The sequence below is a fragment of the Taudactylus pleione genome, unplaced genomic scaffold, assembly GCF_031769625.1.
Source record: "Taudactylus pleione unplaced genomic scaffold, aTauple2 ptg000129l, whole genome shotgun sequence".
In the NCBI taxonomy this organism is placed as follows: domain Eukaryota; kingdom Metazoa; phylum Chordata; class Amphibia; order Anura; family Myobatrachidae; genus Taudactylus; species Taudactylus pleione.
This window is the reverse complement of record NW_028284531.1, coordinates 9,750,284-9,770,273: the sequence shown is the minus strand read 5'-3', so window position 1 is coordinate 9,770,273 and position 19,990 is coordinate 9,750,284.

Sequence of the window (19,990 nt, the reverse complement as noted above, 5' to 3'; positions counted from 1 at the left end):
ACAGGAGGCATCCCGACAGCCGGCATTACATACCGATTCCATTTGAAAGATATAATTTCTTTCTATTCAGTTAATAAGGAGAGGCTGTCCTTTAGGAACTGTGACAAGTCTACTCTGATCATGTGACTGTATTACATCGTAGACAGGCTTTGTAATGTCACTCCTCTTAGGTATAACATTTAGTCCCTGGCAGAGAACAGTCCGCATCTGCTTATTTTCACTTCTTATTTCTGTGACTGTTGACATCCCATATTATAAGGGCACAGTCGTGTATACACATAGGCACAGTCCTGCCCTTATATTAAGGCTGCATCTAAAAAAACGGATTTCACCATAGAGAATTCCGGAGGGGGGGGCAGGATATTTAAGGGGCTGCACCTCAAAAGCTATAGGAGGTACAGATCTTAAATTTGGCATGGCCTGGTAGAACTGTCACTGGGTGCTGCATGCCAAATTTCAGGCCAAAAACATAAAAAATGAGGATTTGGGAGTAATCTAAAGCTCCAACTGTCACATTTTTCTGACATTGTGAATTAGAAACCCATTTCTGCAGTTGTCTATGCGGGATTTTTGGGAAGGCAAAACTCAAGTTAGGGTGGAATTTAGACTTGGGGTTTGTTTTATTAGGTAGCTATTGTGCCAGGGTACGTGCTTTTGGGGTTAAGGTAAATCAAAAATTTACAGTTTTAGACTATTACCTCAAGAATGCACCATTATAGAGAGAGGACTTTTCAACTTGTTGCGCAGCCGCAGTAGGTGGCAGGTCACGCTATCACTCAGATGTTTGTCACGTGGTTACACAGCAGCAGCAGCAGCACCACCCTCCCTGGCAGCTGTCCCGCCCATCAGCATCCGCCCGTGCTCCTTCTGTCGTCACCGCTCCCCGCGCTGTAACAGACGCCCGCTCCTACCACTGCTGCAAATGCATAGTGCTGTCCGCAGTGCCCTACACAGCAGAGCCGGACTGGCCATCTGAGATGCCCGGCCAAAAATCCCTCCCAAAATGGCCGCAATGTAATGGACATAGGGAGAGGTGGGCTCTAGTGCCCGTTAGACAGCAAATGTTTGGCTGGAGGTGGAGCTATAGCCTCCCTGGGTGCTGCACATCACAGTGCATCCCCCTCCATCACAAGAGTGCCAACACCTCCGCGATTACATCAGCCCCCCACGGTTTCCCCCCCCACGATCACAACTGCGCCCCCCCTCCGCGATCACAACAGCCCCACCTGTGGGTTCCCCCCATCACAACTGCGCCCCAACCCGCGGGTATGCCCCCCCTCCGCGATCACAACAGCCCCACCCGTGGGTTCCCCCCCATCACAACTGTGCCCCCCCATGAGTACTCCCCCCCCTCCAATCACAACTGCGCCCCCCCTGCGATCACAGCAGCCCCCCAGTAACCCCCCGCGATCTCAACAGCCCCATCCGCGGGTCCCCCCCAACAATCACAACAGCTCCCCCCTATCATGACAGCCCCCCCCGCGGTTGTAAGAGTGCCCCCTTCACCCCCAAGAGGTCACAAGGGCCCCACTGTCCTTGCCCAGAAAATCCCCTGTGTGTGTGTCACCCTGGACCCCCTACCCCTGTGTGTGTGTCACCCTGGACCCCCTACCCCTGTGTGTGTGTCACCCTGGACCCCCTACCCCTGTGTGTGTGTCACCCTGGACCCCCTACCCCTGTGTGTGTGACACTACTAATGTCAGTGGGACCTGAGTAATTTGTTTTTTTATTTTGCCAAGACCCAGGATTTGCCTACTTTGGAATGAAGAGGACAGATCTACGCATATGAGGAGGTGAGTATGGAATTATTATTAGGGATACACCATTGGATTACCTATTGGACAAGAGGACAGATTGGCTTCAGGGATACTAGGTGAGTATGTGAGATTGTGTGTGTACATGTGTGAGTACATGTGTGTGTGCATGTGTGAGTACATGTGTGTGTGCATGTGTGAGTACATGTATGTTTTAATAAAATTATACTTTTCTACGGTGTGTGTTGTGTTTTTTTTAATATTGCTTTTGTTGTGGAACTACAGCTACCAGCACGCTCATAATGCCCCGCATGCTGGCACTTGTGGTTCTCCAGCATGCGGGAGAGGCTTGAGTGGCTGAAAATCAATAGGTTTTGTGAATTTTCAGATCATGTCTAAGCAGCCTTAATGTGACATGTGAAACCGTAAGAATTTTTGTCTATGGAATAAAAGTATAAGGTAGGACTATTTGTGAACCTAATTTCATGTATAAAATATGTAACTTCATATGTTTTAAAATATAAGAAAATAATGCTAAAATTAAAAATGAACAGTACTTACACATTTAAGCTATTTCCAGGAATATGGATAAATGCAATAATTCTGAAAGGCAATCGCTCACAATATAAGGTTTTTATCATATGATGTGAAGATTTAAGTGTCATTTGCTTTCTGGAATGTAATTGATATATTGTAAATTATGGACCTGATAGGTGGACGCTTTGCCGATATTTTTGTAGCTGAGCGACAGGGCCGGATTAAGGGCAGGGCGACAGGGGCGATCGTCCAGGGGCCCCCACACACTGTCCCCGGTCCCTGATCCCCGGGCGCTTCTACTAACTACAACTGCTGTGGTGACGGTCCTCGGCAGCTCAGCCGTTCCCTTACACAGCGACTGCCGAGGAGAGTGACTCACTACAGAGACAGTCACAGTCTCGTGAGATTATGATGTCAAATCTCGCGAGACTTTGACTGATCTCAGAGAAGAGCCCAGGCTGCCAGCACTGCGTGGCTTGCGTGTGGGGCATAGCAGCTGCCTCAGCGTTTCTCTGTGCGGCTGGCCGTGGAGCAGAAGAGCAGTCAGCAGAAGAGCTGGCGGAAAGGTAGCCCGTTGTCCCACCACCACGCAATATTATAAATATATGAGCATTTGTAAGTTTGTATGTATGTGCTGTGCAAGTATATATATATATATATATATATATATATACTGTATATACACTGTATGCATACACACACAGACTTATACTGTCTGTATGTGTGTGTATATACTGTGTGTATATATATATATATATATATATATATAATGTACACACAAAAAAGGGCACTCGCCGACACCAAGGTTAATTACACACACACACATATATTTATATAATATATATTTTATATATATATATGTGTGTGTGTGTACATATATGTACAGTATATATACTGTGTATAATTTTATTGATTGGGGCCCCCACAAGTTTGTTGCACAGGGGCCCCCACAGACCTTAATCCGGCCTTGCTGAGCGATGTTTTGCTATTGCTCATGTGCGAAAAGTCAGAAATCTATACTGCGCATGTGCGAACCTAACTGTACAATAATGGCCACAATTGCATATGGGATTGAAGTAATCAGATGCCATTTGTTGATGGATACATTGCTTGACCCATAGGCTGTCAGTGGAAGTTGCCCTCTCAGGGCTGTCGCACACTATTACAGAAGGTGATTAGTTTTGCTATTACGAATCCACTAGAAATCGCAGCTGCACATGATTAGCGTCCACCTCTGAATCAGGGGCTGTATGATGTAAGAATTCTTTGAATCTTTATTATGACACTTTGTTCAAAAATGGTCTTTGAAAAGGGAACACAGAGTTATGAGACATAATTTACTGTCATAGTTACAAGTGTACTGTACAAGTACTAATGTCCATGTATATGTATTTATAGAACTAACAGAACACTGTTACTAATACAAATAAATCAAGAACAAAATGCCAGAACTGAGATTTTAAATAAGATAAGAGCAGTGCTTAATGTGGTCCTAGAGACGTGGTGGAACACTCCCCACCCTCGTCCTCAGTGCTTTTTTAATAAAGGGACAGCGTGTGCTGTAGGCAAAAAGGGGCGTGGTCTCAAAAGAAAGGGAAGTTGTCCCACAATAGTATCCCTAATTAAAATGACACCACATATTAGCACAATTTTATTCACATTACACCGAACATAGTGCCCCGATTCACATTACATCACATAGTGGTGTCCCTTATTCATGTTATGACACACAGTAGTGCCCCTTTTACACAATGCCCACATTAGAGTGCCTAATACACAATGCCCACAGTAGTAGTACCCCTAATACACATTGCCCACAGTAGTAGTGCCCCTTATACAATGCTCACAGCAGTAGTGCCCCTTACACAATGCACACAGCAGTAGTGCCCCTTATGCAATGCTCCTAGTAGTGGTGCCCCTTGTGCAGTGCCCCTAGTAGAGGCACATCTTATGCAGTGCCCACAGTGGTAGTGCCCCTTATGCAGAGCCCACAGTAGTGATGTCACTTATACAGTGCCCCCAGGAGTGGTGCCCCCTATGCAATTCCCCCATTAGTAGAGCCCCCAGTGGAAGTCCCCCAGTGGTAATGCCCCCATTAAGTGCCCCCTGTAGTAGTGTCCCCAGTGTTAATGCCCCAGTAGTAGTGCCCCCAGTAGAAGTGCCCTTTACACAATAGAAAACAGTAACATGCAATACTTACCTTAAGCCCCTCTCATGCATGTGCTGCCGACCGACTGACTGCTCTTTGGAACTGTGGGAGAGACATCATGACAACTCTAGTGCCCAAAGTGGGAGCCAGAAGCAGGAGCTCAGGAGTGACCTCCAGCCTCTGGCTGCCACTGTGGGGAAGGAGCCGGGCACCCGCTGGTAACAAAGCAGCACAGGGCTGACTGGCCGGGTAAGGTGGGCTGAAGGAGGGGGAACTGGTTCCGCCTCCAAATAGAACTGATGGAACGCAGTTCCGCCCCATTCCGGCCCACTTTAACCCCTGGATAAGAACAATTTGAACATTCAGCTGTTCTCCAGCAGAGCCCAGTGTGAAGTGGCACCACCACTGTAAAGCATATGTTATGGATTTTTAAGATGTGTAACATATTGTGACAATAATACTAAGTTGTTGGGGGAGAAATGTGTAAAACAACACAAAGAAAAATAAAATATAAAATAGTAAATCCAGAAGTTCTGTTTGCAGAGCTACAGCATATAGCACACAATGCAGTATGGGCCTGATCCATTAAGGATCACAACTGCAACAGCGCTCGCAGTTAGGCGATTGTGGTGTACTGTGCATGCGTACGCATCGCAGTGTGTGAAGGCAACACTGCGATCGCACTGTGATCACAGAGACCACACAGAGCCATCGCAGAGTGACAGGCAGTGAGGGTTTGGGGGTGGTCGGAGACATGCAGGCGTGCCTGACCATTTGAACGCTGTTGCATGGGTGTGGATAAATTAGCCATTGGGATTGCAAACGCAGCTTGAGTACTCACTGCGTGCACCGAAGTTAGCAATATCTAAGTAAGGTCAGGGCTGCTGTAATTCTGTCTGAGGGAACGATAGTACTCAATGTTACTGATGTTTATGGAGGTTTGCAAGGTATTATGGATGTGAGATAGCGGCTGTGGGCGGCTCTATGCTGGCAGTGTGACAGTGCGTTGGCTATACAGGTGCATATAGCAGTATTATATCCCTTAATTCATAGTGCCTTGCTGACAAGAAAGGGATTCTCTCTGATATATCCCCTGCTGTATACTTATAAATTATGCCAGTCTGCTTTACTAATGATGCTTGTAAGTGTGGCATGAGGTTTTATAGTACTCACAACCACTCTGGATACATGTCAAGGGACTGAAAGGGTTACACTCAGGGCCGGATTAACAATGGGGCGGGTGGAGCTGCAGCTCCAGGCCACCCCATGAAAATAGGCCCACAGGACCTACTGCAGTGCTTGCTGTTTTGACAGGAAAAAAAACTTTTCCTGTCACCAGTCCACTACAGCGTTCCAAAGCCCCGTCCATTCTGCAGGATTATCTCCCATTCCTTCCACCCCCGGCCCCATTGCCCGAATCCCCGGTTATCCTCGGGCCTGCTCATAGCTCCACCCCCAGACTGTCCGAAACTCTGCCTCCGGGCAGGCCGACAGTGCAATCTGAGTTGTGCTAAGCTCCGCCCCCGAATCTCGCTAAGCCTCGCCCCCAAATTGTGTTAAGCGCCGCCCCTTCATCTGTATACCGGGATGCTAAAAACTGTGCCCCGGGGTTTTCTAAAGCCCAGCCATGGACCCCTCACCCCTCCTTGGCAACTGAGCTGTTACACTGCAGCCGGACACTAAGTGAGAAAACTCAGAAAAGTGTACATAACCAGAGGTGGGTGTAATGTCTGTGTCTGTCTATCTATCTATCTATCTATCTATCTATCTATCTATCTATCTATCTATCTATCTATCTATCTATCTATCTATCTATCTATCTATCTATCTATCGATGTATATATATATATATACTGTGTATATATATATATATATATATAGATAGATATATTGTAATGTGTATATAATATATATGTATGTAAATGTGTATATATGTAAGTGTAAATATGTGTTTATAGTATATATATATATAGATAGATAGATATATTGTAATGTGTATATAATATATATGTATGTAAATGTGTATATATGTAAGTGTAAATATGTGTTTATAGTATATATATATATATATATGTGTGTATATATATGCATGTATGTACAGTGTGTGTATATATATATATACACACACACACACACACACACACACACACACACACACACACACATATATATACACATACATACACACACAGGACCTGTATGATATACCGCTGGACACAGGGGCGTATCTATAATGGGTGCAGTGTGTGCGGGGCACACGGGCCCCGTGTCCAGGGGGGCCCCGCACCGCACACACTGCACCCATATTTTTTTTAAACTTACCTGTCCGAGGTCTCGCGTCGCGTGTCACTGCTGCTCAGAACACCGGAAAAATGGCCGCCGCTGCCATTTTCCAGTGTTCTGCGCATGAGCAGTACTTTCCGGGCACACTCTAGTGCCCAGAGTCTACTAAGGCTCCGGTGGCTGGCTAGCCGCGTCAGTCGGCTGCCAGCCACCAGGGAGAGAGGAGGGGCCCCCTCCTCTCTTACAACGCTCCTGGCTGGACAGGATGCCGCCGGTCAGAAGACCGACAGCAGCATCCCAATATAAGTACCGTACCCCTCCCCCTTTCTTCCTCTAACCCTACCCTGGCGGTGCCTAACCTCCCCCCGGTGGTGCCTAACCCTAACCCCCCTTCCCACACCCTAAACCAAACCCTCCCGGGTTGGTGCCTAACCGTAACCTCCCCCTGGTGGTACCTAACCCTAAACCCCCCTCCCCGCAGCCTAATCCTCCCTGGGAGGTCCCTATCCCCCCCAACACTGGGCTAACCCTTACCCGTATACTTACCTCCGGGATGCCGGTGTTCGGTATGCTGACGTTGGTATCTTGATCCCTTTGGGATCACAGCATCGGCTTCCTGACGGGAGTCAGGATTCCAGCTTTGGTATACATCCCGTCCACTGGCATCTTAACCGCAAGTGGTAAATTAAGAGGGTACAGGAGCTTGAGGTGCACATAAGGGGACCGATTCTTGACTTGGACCCAGAGCTGGGAGTGCAAGGAGCGGCGAGCGATTTGGAAGACTTCAGAAGCCCTCCTTGCGTTGTATAGAGTACCACCTCTGCACATGTGTGATGTCACACCCACCCCATCGTTCCCAAAGGGACAGTGTCAGCACAAACAGGAAGAGCGACAGGCCCTGGATTAAGGTGTATAGGGGCCCCAGAAAGTTGGTTTATGAAGATCCCTAAGATTCCCCCCCCCCCCTTGTGCTCACCATCCCATCCCCTCTGCTGGTCCGTCCAGTTTGCACTGTGCTGAGCAGTTCTGTCTCACAGCTCCTTCGACTCCCAGCTATACTGCACAGTCACTCTGTATATGTAGTGTTCACTCTAGCTCCGGCGCGAGGCAGGGCGCCGGAGCTAGAGAGGGCACGTTCGTGTCCGAGCAGGGGGCGTGGACATCGACAAGGGGGCGTGTCTATAAGACGCGTCCCCTTTACGTCACTCTTGGGGGCGTGCCCGGCACTTACGGACACGCCGGGCAGCCCCCAAGCCCTGCAGACAGGGAGAATAGATGCCGGGCGCATGCGCCCGGCGTCTATTCTCTGGCGGTGACCGGGTCACCGCACATTTCTTCACCCGCGGGACGCTGCGACCCGCGGGTGAAGACAGTTCCCGCAGGCTGTTAGGGCAGGGCGCTTTTTGCCCTCCTTCTGGAGGGCAGGGCGCTTTTTGCCTTCCAGAAAGAGGGCAGGGCGCCACGCCCCGCTAAAACAGCCTAGTGGGAACGCTAATATGTGTGCATCCGATCGGATCCCTCCCAAGGGGGAGCGTACCGATAAGAAGCCGATAGGCTTCTATTGGGTAACTCCACCTGAAGATGGCATTACCCATTGGTGCTTTGTACATATGGGGAATGCGGTAAAAACCCCCAAAAACTGCATTTTCAGGGTTTTACCGCATTTTCCCCTTTAGTACATCCCGTCCTCGTCCTACCTGTTCTATTAGCACTATCTCAGGATGGCAATAGCAGATTACATTTTAAAAAACAAACAAACAAAAAGATATATTTTTTATATGTAAAGACTTCTGAGTTTTTTTTATCATTTTAAATATTTTTTTTTATTTTAAACTTTATTTTTTTTTAATTAACAAAAAAACTTAATGCCCAAACAAACTCATGCATACACAGCTGTACAGTAAGGTAGCCCTTACTGCCCTAGTCCAGTATTACCATTGAAGATATTTATTTTTTAAAAAGGAACAGCTAAAGAAGGCCGTTCATTTATTAATTTACAGCAGTGACTAGGGATGTGGGATGAACACTTACAGAAATATGACAATGATCAGTGAACAATTTAGATTTTTTTTTTCTTTTATTTAAACTATTCTAGCACTTAATGAAAGACAGACAATAGAGGTCATACCATTTCACACAGAGCGCAACTTTTTCTTGTAATTGCTCCACTATAGCCACACCCATGGCACTGGCCACACCCCCTGTGCAGACCACACCTCGCAGCTCACGCCCTCACATCTCTAGTTACACCATCGCAGCGACTGTCACACCCCCTGCAGCGGCACACAATAGGCCAGTGGTTCCCAAACTGTGTGCTGTGGCACCCTGGGGTGCCTCGGGACACTTGCAGGGGTGCCTCAGGTTGGTGGTTCACACCAAATCAAATTATTTATGGTCAATGTAATGTAAATATGTGGACAAACAAAAGCTCAAACCTGTTCACAACCACATAACTGTGCCTAAGGACCGGTCAGCACAATTTACTTCACTTCACTACTTCACTACATTTTTTCAGGATTTCTCAATAACAAATGTTTGGTTTAGGGGTGCCGTGAAAACAATGCTGATACTCTAGGGCGTCGTGATTCAAAAAAAGTTTGGGAACCTCTGCAATAGGCCCTTCATAAATATCAGCTCCAGGCCCATGTGGACATTAATCTGGCACTGGTTACACTGTATCAACTGCTGAAGCGCTGGCTACACTCCGTAGCTCTCAGGCTGTCAGCGTATCTCCAGCTCCTGCTCACACATCAGGGCCCGCCTCTCCTTCTCTCCGCCTCCTGCGTGACCTCAGATCAGGGGATGCCCCTTCCGATGATGCGGCTTCCTGTTGCCGCTTACTGCTGGAGCCAAGCCAGAACACACAGCTCTGTCTCCGGCAAACACAAAGGTAATGCCCACTCTGGCTTCAGTGCTGGAGCTCCCGGCCGCTGCCGCTACTAGGGCTCACTCCTAAAGTAGCGCCAGAGAGACTCCCAGCATGAGCACTGTTGGGGGAACTGCAGACTGGACTCTGTGCTGCACCAGCCCCCTTATATCCCCCGCCGCACGAGCATCCCTACCGCACCTAACTGCCACTGGTCACCTAACTGCCACTGGTCAGAGCTCATGCCATTTCTGGCACTTTCTAAACTACCTCGTGCCGCTGCACTGGCTAATACCCCAGACCTATATGTTCACAATACGGAAATGTAATTACATACTTTTGTATTATTTACATTCATTTCTCTATAATGATTATAGTATAAACCTATTATTAAACATAATTTATATATTAACCCTTGTGTGTGTCCTGTACCACTGGCCTATATTCATGTATATGTACTGGGTCATAGGGAGCAGGGTTACCACAGGGCCGGGCACAGAGATATTCCCCTTTCCATCTGCTCCATCTCCTCCCTCCCCACAGCCCTTGTCTGCCCTGTTCCTCCCTCCTCCACCTAGCTCCAACCCCCACAATGGCTAGTAACTGCGGCCTGGTAAATGTCTGCCTTAGCTGCACTATCTAATCTCTTTAGTTGAAATCCAGATAGTATCTGTGAGGAAGATCACTGTGATTCACACACTGAAATATTTTTGGTGCATTGGTTGAATGTGTCCAGCTGTGTCTATCTGATACAAAAGGTCACTTCATAAATAATCTGTAAACATAAATTATAATCGTCTTTTTGAATCTTTTTTTTTTTTTTAATAAACCACTGCAACTGTACATGGTTCCTTTGAATATGTCATATTTTTGTCCATGAAATTTAATCAAAATGAAACTATATTTAAATTGGAAGAAAAAAGTAGTAAGGGAAAGTAATAATATTTAATTGAAAGTATGAGGGGTCCCAAGAGAAATAAAATGTAATTATTTAGGGGACTTGATACCTGAGACACAAAAGTAAAGAGAGGCTGGATAAACTAAATACAATTGTCAGTAGTAAAGGACCAGGCTAGAAAAAAATTATATAATTAGAAGGAAAGATAATGGCTGCAGGGATTAAATACAACTGGTGATGGCGGGAGCTGGAAAATTAATACAATTAAAAGTAAGTCAATTAGACTTAAATTAAATTAAAAAGGAGACTGGCAAAATACATAACTGTAACTAAGGCTCATTGAAATAAATAACTTGTACATTTATAAATAAGAGAATTAATAGGAACTGAAATAAATACGCTATGCAGGATGGGGAGCTGGAAAAATATATCTGAATAAAAGGGAACAGATGACTACGGTGCAGAGGCTAGAAATAATAATATAGAAGCGGAGGCAAATGGGTTACAGATCATAAGAAATGGAAGTAAGAAGTTTTTTGTATATAAGCAAAATATTGCAATGCCTTACAGTAGCGCCCCAGTAAATAATATGCCCCCACAGTAGCACCCCAATTAATTATATGCCCCAGAGTAGTGTCCGGTTAATAATAATACCCCACAGTAGTACCCAGTTAATAATAGTGCAATTAATCATCCAATTACATCACCAAGTCCTAGTGAACACCGCATGAATAATTGCTGCCTCAGCTGTGTGTAGATTGTAGGGGCTCTCTAGACGGGATGCGGTCAATATCCCGACCGTGGGGATTCGGGCGCTTAGAATGCCGGCACAGGAATCCCAACACTTGGTAGAATCCCGGCGCCAGCATCATGACCGCCGGAATCCCGAAGGTAAGTAGCGGGGTTGATGGGAGGGTTAGGATTAGGCACTAGAGGGAGGGGCTAGGTTTTGGCACTAAATTGGGAGGGTTAGGTTTAGGGTGCGGGGAGGTGGAGGATAGGTTTAGGCACTTGGGTGGTAGGTTAGGGTCAGGCACCGGGGAGGGTTAGAGTAGGGAGAGGGGGGAGGGTTAGAAGTGTCAGCATTCTAACCCTGTCGGGATGCTAGCGTCGGGATTCTGAACAATCCCCTTTAGACAAGTGTGTGTGCTGTATACTACAGCTGGCAAATAAAATAAAAAACGGGGGTCATTTTTAGAACAGTAATGATATCTCTTATTTTTGCATTCATTTAAATAATGTGTTATGCCCACTTGGTCACTTCTACCACCTTGATGAGATTTGCAGCAAGACTGTTGGTCTAAATTAGGGGTGTGCACCGGCCACTTTTCGTGTTTTGTGTTTTGGTTTTGGATCTGGATCTTTCTTCGTGTTTTGGATCTGGATTGGTTTTGCCAAAACCACCCTTGCGTGTTTTGGGTTCTGGGTTTTGTGTTTTGGATCTGTATTTTTTTGAAAAAAAGCATAAAAACAGCTAAAATCACAGAATTTGTAGGTTTTTCTGCTCCTATGCTATTATTAATCTCAATAACCTTAATTTCCACTCATTTCCAGTCTATTCTGAATACCTCACACCTCACAATAGTGTTTTTATGTCCAAAAGGTTGCACCGAGGTAGCTGGATGACTATGCTAAGCGACACAAGTGGGCGGCACAAACACGTGACCCATCTAGGCGTGAAACTGCAGTGGCAGACAGGATGGCATTGAAAAACTAGGCCCCAAACTGTACATAATGCAAAGAAAAAAAAGAGGTGCAAGATGGATTTGTCCTTGGGCCCTCCCACCCACCCTTATGTTGTATAAACAGGACATGCACACTTTAACAAACCAATCATTGACACCTCAAAGTGTTCTACACAAACAATTAAAATATTGTTCTTTTTTTTTGAACACTTTGAGGTGTCACCACCCTTTAACAGACAGACGCACGCTTGTCGCTGCTGCTTTAAGGATGCAGGTGCGGCTACAGCCCACACAATTCACATAGACAGAAAAAAAAAGAACAATATTTTAATTGTTTGTGTAGCACACTTTGAGGGTGTCACCACCCTTTAACAGACAGACGCACGCTTGTCGCTGCTGCTTTGAGGATGCAAGTGTGGCTACATCGCACACAAGTCACAAACACATTAAAAAAATAGTTTTTTATTTTTTGGAACACTTTGAGAGTTACACCACCCTTTAACAGACAGACGCACGCTTGTCGCTGCTGCTTTAAGGATGCAGGTGCGGCTACAGCCCACACATTTCACAAAGACCGAAAAAAAAAGAACAATATTTTAATTGTTTGTGTAGAACACTTTGAGGGTGTCACCACCCTTTAACAGACAGACGCACGCTTGTCGCTGCTGCTTTAAGGATGCAGGTGCGGCTACAGCCCACACAATTCACATAGACAGAAAAAAGAAGAATATTTTTATTGTTTGTGTAGCACACTTTGAGGGTGTCACCACCCTTTAACAGACAGACGCACGCTTGTCGCTGCTGCTTTAAGGATGCAGGTGCGGCTACATCGCACACAAGTCACAAACACATTAAAAAAATAGTTTTTTATTTTTTGGAGCACTTTGAGAGTTACACCACCCTTTAACAGACAGACGCACGCTTGTCGCTGCTGCTTTAAGGATGCAGGTGCGGCTACAGCCCACACATTTCACAAAGACCAAAAAAAAAAGAACAATATTTTAATTGTTTGTGTAGCACACTTTGAGGGTGTCACCACCCTTTAACAGACAGACGCACGCTTGTCGCTGCTGCTTTAAGGATGCAGGTGCAGCTACAGCCCACACATTTCACAAAGACCAAAAAAAAAAGAACAATATTTTAATTGTTTGTGTAGCACACTTTGAGGGTGTCACCACCCTTTAACAGACAGACGCACGCTTGTCGCTGCTGCTTTAAGGATGCAGGTGCGGCTACAGCCCACACAATTCACAAAGACAGAAAAAAAAAGAACAATATTTTAATTGTTTGTGTAGCACACTTTGAGGGTGTCACCACCCTTTAACAGACAGACGCACGCTTGTCGCTGCTGCTTTAAGGATGCAGGTGCGGCTACAGCCCACACATTTCACAAAGACCAAAAAAAAAAGAACAATATTTTAATTGTTTGTGTAGCACACTTTGAGGGTGTCACCACCCTTTAACAGACAGACGCACGCTTGTCGCTGCTGCTTTAAGGATGCAGGTGCGGCTACAGCCCACACAATTCACAAAGACAGAAAAAAAAAGAACAATATTTTAATTGTTTGTGTAGCACACTTTGAGGGTGTCACCACCCTTTAACAGACAGACGCACGCTTGTCGCTGCTGCTTTAAGGATGCAGGTGCGGCTACAGCCCACACAATTCACAAAGACAGAAAAAAAAAGAACAATATTTTAATTGTTTGTGTAGCACACTTTGAGGGTGTCACCACCCTTTAACAGACAGACGCACGCTTGTCGCTGCTGCTTTGAGGATGCAGGTGGAATCTAGACGGGATTTGGAACCGAGGACACACTACCTCCATCAATTGTCTAAATCCCACTGCACTAATGTCGGATACCGGACGCACGTCTAACACCAACATAGCAGTCAAGGCCTCAGTTATACGTTTTGCTTCAGGATGACTGCTGTCGTACTTCATCCTCATCGCTAGGGACTGTTGGAGGGTCAATTGTTTAGTAAAAGTAGTGATGTTCCTACTTCCTCTCTGGGATGATGAACAACTCCCAGCAGCAGCAACAGCACTAGGAGGAAGTGGTTCTTGATCTTTCCCTATTTTATTTTTATCGGAGAAAGTTTGGTCCTCCATTTATGTTATATTGATATATATACGTGCGGCTAAAGCGCACACAAACACAGAAAATATTATTTTATTTTTGCTGGAGAGTAGTGCACTTTGTGGGTTACACCACCCTTTAAGAAATGAGCCAGCCGGCTCTTTACTTATGGGACACAGGCGCACGCTTGGCGCTGCTCCTTTGTTGATGCACGTGCAGCCACAGTGCACACAATTCACAAACACAGAAAATAATTTTTTTTTTGGTTTGGACTGGAGTGTACTTTCGGGGGTTACAGCACCCTTAACGGTCAAGCCAGCCGGCCCTTTACTTATGACACAGGCGCACGCTTGGCACTACTTTGTTGATGCATGTGCGGCTACTGCGCACACAATTCACAAACACAGAAAATAATTTTTTTTTTGGTTTGGACTGGAGTGTACTTTCGGGGGTTATAGCACCCTTAACGGTCAAGCCAGCCGGCCCTTTACTTATGACACAGGCGCACGCTTGGCACTACTTTGTTGATGCACGTGCGGCTACTGCGCACACAATTCACAAACACAGAAAATAATTTTTTTTTTGGTTTGGACTGGAGTGTACTTTCGGGGGTTACAGCACCCTTAACGGTCAAGCCAGCCGGCCCTTTACTTATGACACAGGCGCACGCTTGGCACTACTTTGTTGATGCACGTGCGGCTACTGCGCACACAATTCACAAACACAGAAAATAATTTTTTTTTTGGTTTGGACTGGAGTGTACTTTCGGGGGTTACAGCACCCTTAACGGTCAAGCCAGCCGGCCCTTTACTTATGACACAGGCGCACGCTTGGCACTACTTTGTTGATGCACGTGCGGCTACTGCGCACACAATTCACAAACACAGAAAATAATTTTTTTTTTGGTTTGGACTGGAGTGTACTTTCGGGGGTTACAGCACCCTTAACGGTCAAGCCAGCTGGCCCTTTACTTATGACACAGGCGCACGCTTGGCACTACTTTGTTGATGCACGTGCGGCTACTGCGCACACAATTCACAAACACAGAAAATAAATTTTTTTTTGGTTTGGACTGGAGTGTACTTTCGGGGGTTACAGCACCCTTAACGGTCAAGCCAGCTGGCCCTTTACTTATGACACAGGCGCACGCTTGGCACTACTTTGTTGATGCACGTGCGGCTACTGCGCACACAATTCACAAACACAGAAAATAATTTTTTTTTTGGTTTGGACTGGAGTGTACTTTCGGGGGTTACAGCACCCTTAACGGTCAAGCCAGCCGGCCCTTTACTTATGACACAGGCGCACGCTTGGCACTACTTTGTTGATGCACGTGCGGCTACTGCGCACACAATTCACAAACACAGAAAATAATTTTTTTTTTGGTTTGGACTGGAGTGTACTTTCGGGGGTTACAGCACCCTTAACGGTCAAGCCAGCCGGCCCTTTACTTATGACACAGGCGCACGCTTGGCACTACTTTGTTGATGCACGTGCGGCTACTGCGCACACAATTCACAAACACAGAAAATAATTTTTTTTTTGGTTTGGACTGGAGTGTACTTTCGGGGGTTACAGCACCCTTAACGGTCAAGCCAGCCGGCCCTTTACTTATGACACAGGCGCACGCTTGGCACTACTTTGTTGATGCACGTGCGGGCTACTGCGCACACAATTCACAAACACAGAAAATAATTTTTTTTTTGGTTTGGACTGGAGTGTACTTTCGGGGGTTACAGCACCCTTAACGGTCAAGCCAGCCGGCCCTTTACTTATGACACAGGCGCACGCTTGGCACTACTTTGTTGATGCACGTGCGGCTACTGCGCACACAATTCACAAACACAGAAAATATATTATTTTTTTAGCACTTGGGGGGAGCACCCCTGATGGACAGAGCACCCCCTGGACAACACTGCAGCACTCCTTTAGGACTGGGACACTGCACAGGACTTTGGAGTGGACACAGCCCCTATGGAGAACTGACTGCACAACACAGTCCAGCCAGCCCCTATGGACTTTGAAGTAGTGGACACAGCCCCTATTAACAACAGCAGCACAGCACAACACAGCCAGCCCCTATGGACTTTGAAGTAGTGGACAACAGCAGCACTACACTACACTACACTACACAGCCCTAACTCCCACCCTCCCTCTTCACTGTCCACAGCCGAGTGAGAAAATGGCGCCGACGTGGGTACCTTATATAGGATCCAAAACCCGCGAGACTCGGAAGGCGGGATGATGACGTTTTGCCTCGATTTCAGATCCGAGTCAGGCGGGAAAAGTCGAGCCTGATTCGGATCGGACTCGGATCGGGGGGGCTCGGGGGGGTTCGGATTTCAGAAATCTGAACCCGCTCACCCCTAGTCTAAATAAGTAACACTATTTTACTTCTGTATTTTTTGTTACTAGTATACATTTTATAGCTTAGATTGCTTATAAGCAAATGTTTCATGCTTTGAGGAAGGAGTTATTTACATTCACCATATGATACATTCACCATATGATACACCTTTGTTGGGTGGTCAAAGACAGATTTCCCAGTCAGACTGATACAAATCTCACTGAATCTAATCAGTCTGTTGGTAATTATAACTGCACACACTGGACATATGTGAGATGCAAAAGTAATACAACTTTGAACACCTAGGGGGTAGATTTACTAAAGCTTCTAAATTAAAAGTGGAGGTGCTGCCCAATGTAAGTCCAGAGCATAAATAGTCCAACAGAGCTATTGTAGTATTCCTTTCCTTGACGCGTTTTTCTGGGTTTGAGGGTCCTGGTTTCCTCAGAAGGTTTATACCTGGACTTACATTGCTCAAGTTCATGAGATTGCCGTCTCTCTGTTGAGCCCTTGGAACTCTGCACCAGCCATGCACCCACCCGGCACCGAGCCCCCTGGGAACAGGTGGTTGCTATACAGCCGGATTATCACATACCCTCAGGCAGCCGCTGAACTGTGACATTGAGATGGAATTCCTGCTAGCCGCCTTGATTAGGCTGACGTTCCCGCTGACAGGTGGTAGAATGCCCATCACACACACACAGAATCTGCACCCTTGTTGCTGGACGGTAAAGCGCTGCATTCAACACAGGACCATTTGGGGTGAGTGTGTGTATAACAGATATTGTGCCATAACGGGTACAGCTGGTTACATAGTTAATCATTTTTATCTTGGACGAACTGTCTTACCTACACATTCTGGAGGACATACCAGTTCTTAGCTCATTTGAGACGGCCAGTGTTTTTGGATTGCATCCATACCGCCACGGGTATCAGGACAGTTATCATTGCTATGTCTGTGTATAGGACACATTTACCAGCTGTGTCAAACACTGCTCTAAAATCCCGACATAAGGACTAAATCCTCTCTAATCATCCGTGCACTGTCCCACTTTACAGAGAGCTATATATCCTGTATTGACATTGTGAGTAAATACTTTTTATTCAAGAACACTGCATACCACATTTCTGTTATTAATTGTATGTCTATTGTTTTTATTAAATTGTTTTCATAGTATCTATTGGTGTTTTTCAAACAAGCGCTTCAACATTATTTGTATTTATCTTTTCCTATTAGCAGGCTGCAGGTCCTGCTGTTTGGAGCTGCCAGTTTGAGAAATAGATATATTTATATTGATTGATTGAGAGGCACACCTTTACTTCTTTTGTACCTTATACTTACAGCCTGAAAGTAATTTTATACAATATTTCAATAATTTTGTGGTTCAAGCAAAGTTTGTATACATACATGAAATTAATTTATGTTTCATATGCACATTATACACCGAGCATATAGGTCATTTTATACTTTATTTTTAATAATTTTGTGCCTTAAACAAACTTTGTGTACATTGAACCATCAAAAAGCAAAAGTTTCACTATCTCAGTCATGCTGAAAATATTCCGTATTTCTGAATATTTGGATATGGGAGACTCAACCTGTATTAATATTTTTTTATAAATAAACTAATTATCACTATACAGAGATTTTTATTTTTTTTTCTGTAGTAGAAGAAGAATAGTTGAATTGGGTGCCTGGGAGTATTGACCCGAGTTGATATCTCTTCCCCTTATTGCATACTAGCTGAAGTACCTGGCGTTGCTCGGGTTTAAATCTTCAAGTAATTAAGTTTTACTATGTGATGTCATCCAAATTCTTCCACTGGAAGGCCCAGAACAGGCTCCCTGGCTCAAAGTTCTGCCCAGCGTACATCAACGGGAGATCTGACTGAGACCTCAACCCCCTAGTAAGTCTTCTGGGATCCAATGTAACCACTCTGTGAAGTTTTCATCCAAATTTTGTGATGTCGTCCATATCCATCCAGTGGAGGGTCAAAACCAACCAACGGGAGGTCCGACCGGGACCCTAACCCTCCTAAAACCTAGCCAGGATCCAACTGGACAACCTCACATTGGTTTAATCTCAATCTGTGTCCGAATGCATAACCAAACAAATAAATAGACCAATGAATTTTATATACAAGATTGTGATTCAACACATGATATACTGTAAGTAACTATGGGGTTTATGTATCAAGCATGGAGAAGTTGCCCATAGCAAACAATCAGCTTGAAGTAACATTTATCAGGTACAGTCTACAAATTAATAGGTAGGAGTTGATTGCTGATTGGTTGCTATGGGCACTGGTCCACTGCTCCACGCTTTTCACTGCTTGATACATAAACCACAATGTGTCTATTCACTGTTAAACCACATTAAGCTACTTGTTGAGCCTGGATATAGTCCGTTATTCCAGTGTTATTTATACAATCAAATACAGCATTTTAAAAATGTTTTATTACTGGGCACTCCCAAAGTAAATGCCAAAATATACTTGCCATACTTCTACTTATAGGGCAATTAGTTCCAGCCTTTCTCCCAGGTTTCACTAATCTAACTTATACCACTGTAATAATGTTGGAGTTGTTACAATCTGCCAGAAAATGGGGCTGATTCAGAGTTGTATACAAACCCAATGGTTTGCGTTCAACTCCGGTGCTTGAAGTTCTGCGCTTGTGCAGGACTCCTTCTTGTGCTCACTCGCAGTGCCCAGACAACACAACCTGCAGACGTATAGGGGCAGTGCCTGACAGCGTCCCAAAAAAATTTCTGGGTGTGCTGAAGCCACTGGCTATGTCCTTATACCAGGGACGCGCAATCAGGGTAGGCAGGGGGGTTGGAGCCTCCTCTATCATACTCCCTGTTAGACTGCAGAGTTTTGACTATAAAATTTTTTCGAATAATACAATAATATTTATAACTTAGAAAGAAAATATTTATATTATTCTGATCATTTTTGTAGGCAAAATTTGCCAAAATTGCAGCACTCCCTGAAAATACATGGAGAGACAGAGATGAGGCAGTAAGAGCTCAGCCTTTCCTCTGATGGCTCAGACACTGCCTGGGGCTAGGGGCTGGGCCGCGAATGCAGCCAATAAAACAGAGAAAAAGAGCTAATGGAGGCATACCTCTCTGAGAGGGAGCATGCCACGAGCTCTGATGGACATCTCTGATGATCAGGTGACCAGTCCAGCAAGCACTCAGGCATCGGAGCTCAACAGCAGCAGTACTGAGGAGGGAAGGAGTTTGAAATATGCAGACAGAGGAAATGCACAAAGGAGAAAAAGGTGAGGAGGGTCTGCAACAGGACACTGGGGGCTTGTAAATCAATGTAAAACAGGATAGGGGGTTTCCCTGCAGACCCCAGTAGCTGGCACCTTGTCACTATGC